This window comes from Diplotaxodon limnothrissa, linkage group LG7 (assembly GCF_057381915.1).
Source record: "Diplotaxodon limnothrissa isolate DT_005_m linkage group LG7, D_limnothrissa_male_GT1.1, whole genome shotgun sequence".
Classification (NCBI taxonomy): Eukaryota; Metazoa; Chordata; class Actinopteri; order Cichliformes; family Cichlidae; genus Diplotaxodon; species Diplotaxodon limnothrissa.
The window spans coordinates 12097799-12111823 of record NC_140602.1 but is presented as its reverse complement, the minus strand read 5'-3'; positions in this window follow the sequence as shown (position 1 = coordinate 12111823).

The window sequence follows — 14025 nt, the reverse complement described above, 5'->3', positions numbered from 1 at the left end:
AGCGTGAGCGCGCTTGTATTTAAAAGGTTCCTTCATGTAATGATCTGCTAGAGGGTGTGGGGGGGCCACAGCTCCGTCCTCCAGGGCATGAAGCAGGTATGGAGGAGATCAAAACTCCAGACATCCAGAGGCCCTCAGAACACAAGAGACCAAGGAAGACCAACAGAGGGGCAGCCGCGCCACTGTCCCAGAAAGAGCTGAGGAGAGCCCCAGATGAGGGGTCACTCAGCAGCTGCGGAGCAGAAGCCAGGGGGGCTATTTCTTGTTATTTAAAAAACACACAAAGACATTTAACATGCATATCTCACTTTTTAAGAACGTTTCTGACACACCCTCACATCGGCCCATATATGGTTCTGTTTTTTATGTTGTACTTCAACCAGAGAGACAACATCAGGGTTTCAGCCATGTTTGGTGGGTAACCACTTCACTTCTCTGTCCAAGAAAGAATGGACATAACTTGGGCTCAGTAAATCTATGTTTATTGACTTTTCAGCTCCTTGAAATAAGCATAAACAAGCTATAAATGGGAAAGTTGCAAAATATAGTCCTCAAACAGCTTCTTGGACCTCAGTCACACAGACCTAGAGACCGGTTGTCAACTGCTGGCAACAATGCTAGGAGAAGGTTTGTCTTACCTCACAGTTTGCAAACAGGGTTCTGCAACAGAAACCTTGTGATTGCTCTGGTCACTCTTAATTGAGAATATTAAGGCAAACAGTGCAAAGAATATACAAATTTCATATGAATCTAATTAAGCAGATGTTTATACGTAAAACAATCAATGTGGGGCTCATTTATAAATACCTGACTGAAATCATAAAACTCTTTCAGTTTCAAAATCTGTTTAAAAAATATTGAACTCATAATTTGGATTTTAATTAGGGACTAAAAATAATCTTTTTACGTTTGCATTTCTCCACTCTCTTTCCTTTCTGTATCTGATGCTTACTGACTGCTATTTATTATTTTGTTTAATGTTTTAAACAATATTAACTAAAAATATGGTTTTGTGCAATAGATGTGTCTGATATAGTTTTTGAGCAATCTTTTTAAATAATCTCTCTTAAAAATACTTGAAATTACATGTTTTCTTTACCGCTGACTTAACAAAAGCCAGACATCAGTTAGCCTAGATTGGACATTATTGCTGCACATGAAGGCTGTTTACAAATCAATTTTGGACGCTGTGTAAAATGTAAATAATTGTTAGATTATTTAAACTCTGAAAATAGAATGAGGAAAACACAAAAGGTTTAAACTGAGAAATTTGATTTTTAAGAAAACCATTTAATTTAATGTCAGCACAGTATAACAAAAAATGTAACTTAATTAACTTGTAGATGATTTTCATTTTTCATCAACAGATTCAGAGCGTCTAGACTGTCCTGTAATAATAAGTTTATGCTTGCTTGCATTTTGGTTTTTCAATTTCAATTGTAGATGGTGAAAAAAACAGACTGTTTTATCATTTCATTGGTTATCTTTTTTCCTAGTTACTTTAGTCTAGTATGAATGGCTATGGGGCAGGTCTTCATCAGTAGGAAAATCTTCACGGGTCGATTCTCAACCCCGGGCCTTGTCTTTGACACCCCTGCATCTCCTGAATGTCAAACAGAACTACTCTGTTCTTCCACTCACAGGCTCAGAAATTGAGTCCACAAATGAAAATTTAAAACTTATGTAAACAATATCTAGAAGCCGCATTCTCTGAATATGAAGGCGTTTAATATGGACTGGGATATAGTGGAAAACTCTCCCGTGGTCTGACCAGTCAAATTGCAGGAGAGAAACCAAAGCCAGCATCTGTGATGAGGTGCATTACCATATATGGCATGAGTAACTTGTACATCATTGAAGGTTCCATTTATCCTGGCTCATGTATATAGAAAGAGGTTTTGGAGCAGCATGTCATCCAGTAGCATATGTTGCTTGTTGATGATGAATTTTTCAGCAAGACAATGCCAAACCACATTCTACCCATATTAAATCAGCAGTGCAGGTGCTACACTGGGCTATAGTTCAGGTCTGTCACCGAGTGAACACCTTTTTCTCATGAAGCAAAGAATAAAAGAAAATGACAGCATTTGTTCTCCTTATTTCCCAGATGCTTAGACTCAAAGAGACGTGAAAATGTGACAGCACTTCGTTGAAACATGTTTCTGGCATCAAATTCAAAATGAGCAGGCTGTTTCGAAAAACAATAACATTTCTCAGTTTCAACCACAAGTTGTCCTTGTGTTTTGTTAAAAAAAAAAATCCAACAAAGGGCTTAAATCATTTGTAAATTATCGCTTTATCCTGTTGTTTACATTTTACACAACCCCAACCCAACTTTTTGGGAACCAGGGGTATAATTTACGAAGAGTGACATCATCACATAGGTCTAGTATTTCAAACAGTGCACTTGCAAGTTGATTTCTACAATACAAAAGGTTTTGTTTGATCTAGTTAAAGCACAGTTACCACTGCTATCGCCTTTTCCCCACAACTCTTTAAAACTGATCTCGGTACCTGTTTAAAATATATAGTGCGCGTAGTTAGGCAGCAATTTTCCACATCACATCACACAGATCATGTATAAATGTGGTTCAACATATATCTCTAAACTAGGCTTAAAGTGAACATAGAGAAACAGAAAACTGCACCAGATCCAAATACAAATAAGGTACCAAGAAAAAACACCTGTTTTGATTTGATGAAGATGACTTTAAATGGCCAGTGTTTCCAGATTGCTGTGAAACTCAACATGTAAGAAATTTAAATAAACATAATCATCCCCACATTTGTTCAGAAACAGCTCCACAGCCATAAATATGAGCATGTTTATTTCTACCTAATCAAAACTGCAGATTAGAGTAACAGCCCTGAAAATGAGTCAGCCAACACTGATGTTTCTCAGCTGCTCTACTCTACTGTAGTTGATGCAATAGAAACAAAACAAAATGCTACATGTCTTCTAATCAAGCTCTGTAGCATGAAGAGAATAGAAAAATATGTGCTTGGTCCCAACCTGGAGATCTCTGACGCGGAGCGAGGACAACAAATCTGTGAAGGTATGGATTAATTTCCTGGAAAATAGACAGGAAGGAAAAGAAAGCGGAAGGTTAAACCTAGCTCCAAGAAGAACTAAAGCAAAAAGACAAGCTTTTCAAAGGGGTCAGAAAAAATAAGGCTCATGAATCTCACTTTGGTTCTTAAAAATAAAAGGAGCTGCAGAAGAGTGAAGAATAATGAACGAGCACGAAGAAGCGAGCCCCACAGAGGAGAGCAGTGTGATGGAAAGGTGAAGAGGCAGGAAAGTTGAGGAAGAAGACGGGAAGAGAAGCAGCTGACCAAAACAATCTCCTTATTTCCAGCAACAACAAACCCCGGGGTATGCTGTCTCAACTTATTGATTAACTTTCCAGCTTGTTTCACACTGCTTCTCTGTGTAATAGACTCTAAAATATGTCTGTCTCTCTCCAGGACAGTTTGCATCTAACCTAAATGAGGAGGACTGTTGTTCAAATTTAGATGATGAGCAAATGATTAAGATGTAAACCTAAGGGGGTAGGGCTGAATAAGTATATACTTCTGCCTAGTCCTTTAAAAACAACGTCACGGAATGATATTATGAAATGTTGGTGAATGTATATGTTTGAAATAAAAATGAACTGAACTGAAAAGTATTGAATATAAAAAAGGTTAAAGGAAACAAGAGGAGACAAAGAGAGAAAGCGGTGGAGAAACAGAAGGAGCAAAGAGTGTGTTGAAAATGAAGAGAAGAAAAATAGAAAGGAAAGATGAGGAGAAAACAGAGGAAACAGAAAAGTAATAAAACATAATAATAATAATAATAATAATAATAATAGGTTAAAAAAAGGTTAAACCCAATCTTTCTTGCTCCCTCTTTCCATATCCCTTACCCAATTCTGTTTCTCCTTCCTCTCTCCTTAACCAATCAAATTTATCCCAGCTGTGACCTCCTACCCCCATAACACTCTTAACCAACCCCCTTTAGCTTTGCTGCAACCTTCTGCCCACTTTTTCTGCCCATATAATGTAAATACGTTAGAAACAGTCAGATATAGTTCTGTTAAAATCTGTCTTTTTGAAGTGCAGATTACACAACATTGCTCTTTGCAGTGTTTACATATGTCAACTTTCTAAGATTTACCAAATCAGAGTTAATATTAAGGTGATAGTGTTCCTTCTAGGCATCTATATTTCAGGTGTGTCCATTACTCATGATGCTATTTTAATGACTCTCAGCACTGACATTGGCTGAGTTTTCCTTGACAACAGCAGAGAGTGAAAATAGTATTTTTATTACCCTTTAATAATGGTGTTAGAGATTTTCTACATTATACATTATAACCAAATCTCTATAATACAATCTAACCAAGTGAGCCTTATATTCTAACCAAGTATGCCTTATATTTTGTGTGTTCATATATTTTCACATAACCAAGCCTATTGTTGAAGAATTACCTAATCAAGTCTATTGTTAAAGGAAAACTGATGCATTCCTTACCTAAGTGTCTGAGATGTTTGACAGCATGATATAATGATGCATTCTTTTCCTATAGTGTCTGTGATGTCAGATAAAGCATGATATACTTCTGTATTTTTATCCCAGTGTGTGAAAGATCAGATAAGCTGATTTAATGTTTAACCTCTCTTCAACATCTGTTAAAAGAGGAAGTACTATGTAACCCATTTTTGCCTTATAAATAAAGCAAGCGAGCCTGTGCTCGGTGTGTGTGTCTTCTCAGAGGCATTCACCCGTGCGCACGTTTTCTAATTACACTCTGAGTCGGTCTGCAGTTGTCTCATTTCTCTTACTTGTGTTTGAACAAATGTCTAAACCCCTGACAAATGGATTGTGCAGATGAACCCTCCACCACCACTCAGGGCTGTACCCTTTAGCTAAAACTGAGGATGAGTTCATCATTTAATGCAAAACATGTAAAATATTTTAAAATTTAGTTGCGCTTTGGTGTAGAAGAATTTTACTAGGCTGCATGCAAAGTGTGTGGAATAGCAAAGCAAGAGTTTGTTGACTAAATGTCTCTAAAATACCACAAGTGTTCACAGGTCTGGTCTCCCAATATTTTGACATATGTTACACTCAAAAAACTAATCTAAATCGTATCTAATTAACACTGGATTGGCTGTTTCAGTTACCCTTGCTGCTCTGTCCATGAACACACTGGAGAAGACAGCGGGTGTGAACCTCAGTCAGTGCATTTATGGATGATACCACAGTTACAACAACTTTACCAAGACGCAGGTCTGAAAGAGGTCATCAGCGGGGCAAGGGATGAGCTTAAGAGCCGTCAAGTCGATATCTGTGGTGTTAAGGAAAGAGAGGATTCAGGTAAGCTTAAGTATCTATCTCTATCATCCTGTCTATCATCTATATATCTTTGTTTTTTGACATCTCAAACTTTACTGGAGTCCCAAATCTCCAGCTGCTGTTATTCCTTGGTGTTACGGTACAGCACCTTTATATTTTTTATTTCTAAGGATGACTGTTCTTTTGCAGGTTTTCAGGTGCGTCTGTGAAGTGCACAACTTGCTCTCATCTTGTTATCTTTATCACACCTACAGTGTTTAACAAATTAATTAGACCACCTGTCATAAAAACAAGAACTTAATTAAAAATAAAAGATTATATATCTATTTTTAGGCAAATAACAAAATGAATTTACATTTTTGTAGCCAAATTTGAGTCGGCACATTTATCTGAGAAATCCATCAAAACTAACAATCAATCACTAAAGCTAATTTTTCTGTTCTAGAGTGCAAATTAATTTCAGGCACTGGATAATAATAATAATAATAATAATAATAATAATAATAATAATAATAATAATAATAATTTTTTGGGGAATAAAATAATATTTCTATTAAGGAGCTCACACATATTGGTGAATTAAGCATTATAGAAACATGATTAAAAATAGAAATTCAAATAAGAAATAAAATAAAAAACGATGTGGCATAAATTAAACACTGGGGTGTGATTGTTAAGCACTGCATTTAATGTAATTTAGGATTTTCTTTTTGAATAAAAAAAGATTTTACAAAAAACAAACAACCATCAAAAACATTATTATGCTCAAAAAGTCCAAGTTTTCATTCCCTGCAAAAAAATCCACAAAAATGTTTGCTGAGAATTTCCGTCGAGTTTATCGAAACCCGTCTAGAGTTCCAGACAACACGGCTCACGGTGTGACACAACAAAGAGTTAAACCTTTCGTTCTGATTTCAGCATCTCCTGTGTCCGGCAAAGGTCTTTGAGGGGGTAAAATAATGAGGGATGAAGATGCAACGGATGCATCTAGCATTACACAGAAGTGCTCCCCTGAGTGAGCAGGGCAAGAGGAGAGGGAGCGTGAGATGTACAAGTACAGGCAGAGGGCAAACTGGATCTGAGCTCAGACTGATGACTGCAGAGAAAACCTGATGAGGCATCCAGAAGCATTCATTCATCAGAGAGTTACAGATACATCAAAGAGTCCTGAGGTCAGATTTTATTAGACTCTAATATATAGCTAAAGCAGGTACGTGACATACAGAGAATAACCTTTTCTGGGCAAACGACAAAGAATCTGTTGTTGCTTTTGCATTAGTGTGTTTAGAGGAACGCCACTTACAATGCAACATTGTTACCAATTAATACCGAGTATTCACAGAGTGCATTTTGCATTTGACTTCCTACACACAAAGTGCAGTAATATCATCACACCTCAGGGAAATCAGAGGCTTTTTGTTCTCACTGTCTCTGTAAGAGGATTTCGAATAAACTCCTCTGAAAGGGAAAGTGGAGTTATCAGATGACTGCAGTGATTCTCCTGCGAGAGTTTGCAGCCAACTGACTGCTAATGAGTTTTCTGCAGAAACAATTAGATATCAGCCATGCAAGACATAAGAAACCAGGCATCATGCCACACTCATTCAGCCCAACAATTCATTCTTACATTTCATCTAAATGTCATTGTTTTGTTTTATGTTGCTGGATAATGGGGATTTTTATTACGCACTTTATTTTGTTGTATCCATGACAAAAAAGCACATAAAGGTGTTCACATATTGGCAGAAATTTACAAGATCATACCTCTATAGTTGTCAGTTTGATGCTGAAATATGTCTGGAATATTTTGGAATGAAAATTGAAGCCAAGTATGCTTTTTTAAATGCTAAAACCCACTTCTTTTCTTTTTTTTTGTTCCTCTTTGTTTGTCCGTGTCACTCCTCTGATGTGCTTTTGAAGCTGCCATCAGTCAGAAATTTAGATTCTCTATTTTGCTTTCCGTCCCGTTTTTATCAGTGGCGCTAAGTTGCTAAAAGGCTCATAGGAATATTCGTTCGGCCTCAGAAGCTTGTTTCTAAAAGAGATGGCACGCTCATCAGAGCAGCAGCATTCATGAGGCTCGCTCATAACCTGGCAGCATTTGTGCCACTGCGAAGTTTCAGCTGGCTGCTGGATGTCTCTTCCCGACAACATTCGTACAAGAGAAACAAAACTCTGCAGATGGAAGATAAAATATAGATAGCGCCCCGCTGAAGCACGCATGAATGTCAGGTATTCCTCTTTATTGTAGTAGTACAAAGGGAGCTATCTGAGAGAAGACTTTGTCACTGAGCCCAATCGATATTCTTTGACATTTGTAGTAAGGTGCAGGGCAGCAGGGGTGAGGCTGGAGCAGAGTGTGCACAAAGGATGGGCTTTAGAGAGGTCTGACAGGCCCCAGTATGACCATTAGCTCTGTGAGAGACCCTGCAGAGCTTGAAGAGTGGGAGGTTGGCGAGGCGCTGCGGGCTTTTTATTTAAGAGACGCGACAGGAGACCCATATGAATAACTTAGCCAGAGAACTGAGGATAATGGTGGGTTTCAATCCTCAATGCAGTGTTCAATGGGCATAAACACAACAAGGCTTAGCGATGCTTTTAAATGGAAGGCAAATAACCATTTTTTCCACCCATGAAGATCCACTGTCAACTCTTAAAAATGTGTACTTTGTGCTGTGATGTAATCACTCAGCCTAATGAATTCATGCTTCGTTTAGACTCAAACTGCATCAGTCACGGGAAACAATCTCTGTCAAGTCTTCAATGGAGCCTATACAGTAAATGCCACACTGATAGTGAAACAAAGCACACTAGATGAATGGAGCTATAGGAGCCTTTATAGTCTTGCTGTAACATTTGTTTAATATAATGAGGTTTTCTCTTTGTTTCTGCTAGAATAGGACCAGCTCTTGTGCATGGGCAGGTTCATATTCATTAAGAAACAGTGAATCAGTAATGAGTCCAGGAGCAACAGATGAGACTGCTGTTTGCTGCTTTTAAAGTCACCTAATTAGACGGCACGAGTAAACAACAGGAATTAAACTCCGTTTATAGAAAGGTGTCCGTCACGCAGTTTGAAAATTTGAAGCGTCTGAGCGGTCACTTTCATCAGATTTTCTATCATGATGCAATGGCGCGATATATGCGAAAGTCTTTGTTCTCTGTGACTGCAACTCAAAAAAATGAAATTTTCTCTCGGTACCTGCTGTGTCTAATTCAAGAGCAAAAATGACTCATGGATGAGAATATTAATTTTATCTGAGCGGTGCCTCGCTGCTGTTCCCGTGCGTCACACATCTTTTCTTTGTGAGGGCAGAGCTGTGCAGACTCTGCCCTTTAACAGGTGCTGTGAAATAATGAGGGATTTGAGTCAAGCAGATCGATATTTCCAACTTTTTCGCGCTTTTATGCTGTCAAGGTCTGCACTGCAAACCGCTGCTGTATTAACATGTTGCAGTGATGCTGCTGTCAGTTTATTCCTCCTGCTGTGAATTTGACCACAGGCCAGCCGCAGGGCAGCAACACCTGGGATGACTGTGTTTCCATTTAATGCAGTCCGTACCCGTTTCTCCTTTCAACCTGCTATTAAACTCTGCTTTGTCTTCTTGCTATTATGTTTCCCACTCTTTACACCGTGCAAAAACAACAAGAAAGGATTAAATCTAAACAGAAATGTTGGATCGCTTTGCACAAGTTATTTGTTTTCAAATGAATCCAGTTCCTTGTGTGCAAGACTGTTGAGGCTACAATATTTCTCTCTCACCAGTGAAACCCAGGAGATAATCAATATGACATGCCAAACAATAGAACACAATGATTTGAGTTTAATACCCTTGGCTCGAGAATCACTAATGTTCCTGTTGCAGAAAATCGATCTCCTCCACACCGGAGCAGCTCTAAATGAAACACGCGGAGCGATGAAGAGTGAAAGAACATCAAACACATAGAGTGCTAAACATAGCGAATGACGTCACCATGTAGCTGTTATATGTACTGTGTGAGCTGATGTATTGTGGGAGTCTGAAATTAGTACAGTGGCTTTGGTCAGTTTTATTTATATATTGCCAAATCACAACAACTGTCAACAGGAGAATTGGTTGAGGGTTATGGGAAATATAGGTGCACCCTCTCCCATTTGCATCTTACAGATTTCACATTCTCTTATCTTTGTTGTATTGAGTGTTTACTGTCAAACTGAGAAAATGTGATCATGAATACAATCTATATCTACAAAATAAACATTAGCTTCCAAACAGGTGCCTGCTAGCATTGTCACTATAGGAGCATTATCATTTCCTACAGTTTAGTTTAGTTCTACTATTTTTTTGTCTCAACAGTTCACAGCAAGAGTCATCTCAAGACACTTTATAGTCTAAAAGGGACTGAAATAGTTGAGCGTTGGTTCCATGCTGAACACAGATTTACAGGCAATCATCTAGATATTAGAGCTGCTTAATGTCACAAGGGGATGATGTCACAAATGTGTGGGCTACTTGAGCTGCTTGTGTTGTTGTTGGTCCTTGTTGGTACAAAGACCTAAAATGAAACCAAGAGTTACAAACAATGAAAATTCACACTTCTCTCTCTACACGGTGAACTACATGAGAACTGCACATAAAGTATGTCTTCATATGTTGCAAACCCATAATCCTTCAGTCATGCAGAGTTAACCTCGTGAAAGTATGTATTTTACCCCAAACTATGACTTTTTCCCAAACTTGGACTGTGGGAAGGAAGAAGCCCCTTTTAACAGGAAGAGACATATGGCAGAAACCAGCTCGGGTAGGGGCAGCCTTAAAGGGGGGAACACAGAGAGACCACTGATTTTTGCACAGCTTCTCGATGTGTGATGATTCTTATCTCAGCCACACAGCCCTAGTAACCAGTCAGTAAGCCCCCAGTAACCACTCACTGCTAGGAAAAAAGATGTATTCTTCAACCAATGGATGATTGTTTGCTGTCGCTAGGTATAGTGGCAAATGGTATATGGTGTTGCACCAAAGCCTCCTTGCTTTGGTCACCCATAGTTTGCAAGGAAGATGCTGAGCTGTCAGCAAACACCAGCTACTTACTCGCTAAGTCCGGGGTGGGCAACTCCAGGCCTCGAGGGCCGGTGTCCTGCAGGTTTTAGATCTCACCCTGGGTCCACACACCTAAATCACATGATTAGTTCGTTACCAGGCCTCTGGAGAACTACAAGACATGTTGAGGAGGTAATTTAGCCCTTTAAATCAGCTGTGTTGGAAGGCCTGGAGTTGCCCACCCCTGCGCTAAGTGGTAGTGAAAAAGATTACAGTGCCCTCATAAAACATTCACCTTCAAAGTAAAACTTTGAAATATGTACAGCTTCTACTTTTAATGTGAACGTTCTGTTTTTCTGGTTTGTGTTGCACTTTTTGGGGCAATTGTGGTTCAAGAGTTGGGAGTTCACCTTGTAATAGGAAGGTTGCCGGTTCGAGCCCCGGCTTGGACAGTCTCGGTCGTTGTGTCCTTGGGCAAGACACTTCACCCACTGCCTACTGGTGGTGGTCAGAGGGCCCGGTGACGCCAGTGTCCGGTAGCCTCGCCTCTGTCAGTGCGCCCCAGGGTGGCTGTGGCTACAATGTAGCTGCCATCACCAGTGTGTGTGAATGGGTGGATGACTGGATGTGTAAAGCGCTATACAAATACAGGCCATTTACTTTTCCAAGTTACCGCAGTACTGCTCCATGGTTAGTTAGTTAGAAAGTGTTGCCAGGCAGATTGGGAGACATGCTTGTAAAAATGCAATCGCAGTGAGGTTTTTGGAGCAGCATTCTCTTTGCTACCGATTTCCCTCAGCAACAGTATGATTGGGACTTTATGTCAGCAACCAGTCTTTGGGCCTCTGTGACTGAGCTCTAAGATTTATCTGTTTACTCGTGCTATTGTTTTAATGTGAAATTTAAGAGTCCACTGAGAGGCATGGGTGGTAAAATAGGTTGATACTTACATGTTATTGTCTTCTCCGTTGCCTGTACTTCTTTATGTGTGAAGCTGGGGCTTTCCTTTCCTCCCGCTCCACCCGATTGTTGACATTTCAACAGTTTTTCCCAGCTTTCTGTGCTACCATTGCTAAGGCTCCATCACCTGACTGATTTGTATTAAAATGCTTCCAGAGACATGTACTGTACTTTACTGACAGTCAAGTGATGCGTTCGAGTTACTCTGTGTCTGGTTTGGAGCTGCATTTCTTATTCTCTCAGATGACTACATACAGTATTTCACAGCACAGCACTGGCAGCACAGAGAGCTGGGGTAAACTTGTGAAATAACATAGAGAGGTTTGCTCAAAGAGTTAAGGCTAACGTGTAATTAATTAACCATGTCCCAGAGGCAGAAAACGACAGCCACATTTTAAGGTTTCTATTACAGGGTGTTGAGTTGCAGGCCTCAGGGGGGAGCTGCCACATCTCAGGAATCTCTCCCCATCAAATCAGATACATGATAAATATTCAATGACACATGGGCTTATGGGTAACAACGGGCTCTGTTTTCCTGAACTTGATGGAAGAAGGGCTGGACGGAGCAATGTAATACAGATCCTCAAACCAAAGCGCGAGTCTGCATCAACACCCCCCCGGGATTCACCCTCTGATCTCCAAAACCGTAGACGCCAGTGTCAGTAAATGATCCCTGCAGCACTCTCCTCTCCTTACAGGTATAAAGCACTGCAGGATCAACCCTAATTCACACAGTGTGTGTATGTGTCGTGGAGGGAGGGAGTGTGATGTTATGAAAGCGTTTTACTTTTTAAAATGGTATCATCATCTGGTATAACTAGTCTTTGTTGGTGCCTATGAATAAAGGGTTAATTCTCACTGTGTTTCCCTCAGCAACACTACGCGACAGCATGATCAATAGAGCAGATTACTGCACACTGTCAGCTATCACCTTTCCCTCAGTGCCGGGCAAATGAGCTCAACACAGCGGCAGCGGAGAATGCAAGCAGGTTGCGAGAGTGTCTGTTTTATTAATGACTGTTTGGGTAAAGAAGTTGCACTGTAAAGCTTTTCTTAGGCTTTATAAAAACAAAATATCCAGTTGAGTAAAAAGACCTAAAACCTTTTTTCTTTTTTGTGGCACTTTGGCATAATTAGAAAAGCAACACTGAAGCTGAGTAACTGTAAATTATTGTTTTGCATCAGCATATTGAACAAAGAGAAATGTTAATGAGGCAGAGGAGAGGCAAACTGTGCTCTCAGCCGGTGACCTTAATTAAGTCATCAGACAGAGCTACTTGACCAGCGGTCAGGATGCTTACTCACTCCTCATCCTGAAGCTCAAATGGGACACAAAGCCAGCCTTTACAAATGAGAATCACAAGGGTCTGTGTCTACACTGAGAATGCGATTCAGAAATGTGTCTTATCTGTAATATATTATTTGCAACAACAATGAAACAGCTATAGTTAAAGCAGCTATGATAAAAACGGTCATAAAAAGATGATTCAAAGAGGTTTTTACCAAAGGGGTCGCCTTTACGGAAAACCTACTTTGCATTTGATTGCATTTGGCAGACTTCGTTTTGCATTTCAGCTCATTGTTTAACTGCTCGTCTCTAAGGCTTCTGTTTACCTCACAGCCACAGCTTTCACAGGACAGTATGTAAGTGATCTTAACAGAAAAAACAGGTGAGTGTTTTCTGTTAAAAAGCGCACAGATACTGTTATTGTAATGATGATCTGGTGGGATATTTAGTAACTAAAGAGCTACTTATCTTTTTTCTAGAGTTGGAAGACAAAGTAACTCAGCTAACATGATTCTGGGTGTTTGTTCTTACTTCCTTGTTGGTTTCACGCCCAGTTTGTTTATTACAATACTCATAATGTCCACCAAAGAGTTAGCTATTTGGCAGGGTGGTTTAACAGGTCAAATGCAAATCTCATCCATTACATATAGTTAACTACAGATTCGCTGCATGACACACCAAAAATGAATGTACAGGAGCTTGTCTTCTCATGTTTCACAGGGGAATATACACCAATCAGGCATAACATTAGTACCACTTGCCTAATACTATGATAGCCCACTTTTTGTTCCCGAAACAGCCCTGAGGCATGGACACTAGACCCCTGAAGGTGTGCTGTGGTATTTGTCACCAAGATGCTAGCTACAGATCCCGTAAAATGCAAGGTGGGACCTCCATGGATTGGACTTGTTTTTTCAGATCCAAAAGATGCGTGATTGGACTGAGATGTGAGGAATTTAAATGCTAAGTCAACATCTCAGACTTATTGTTGTGCTTCTCAAACCATTCCTGGACCATTTTTGCTTTGTGGCAGGGAATACCATCCTGCTGAAAGAGGCCAGAGGCATCAGGCAATACCATTTCCATGAAAGGCTACAAAGTTGCTGGTACATGTCAAAGTAACATCCACATGAATTGGATGGATGCTGAGATTTCCCAGCAGAACATTGCCCAAAGCATCACATTGCCTCCATCCATGCCTTGGGCAAACCAGGTTAGCCTTGGTTTGCTTAAGTCATCCATTCCATTCTTGCCATAGTCCAACCTGATGCCAGGTTTCCCCCCGGCAAGCGGCACAGTTACAAGAGCTGCAGTTTTGGAATAGAGCAAGCCGTCAAGCCCAGCCCTTGTCAAACTCGCACACATCCTTACAATTTATCATTTTTCATGCTTCCAATACATCAACTCTTGGGTCA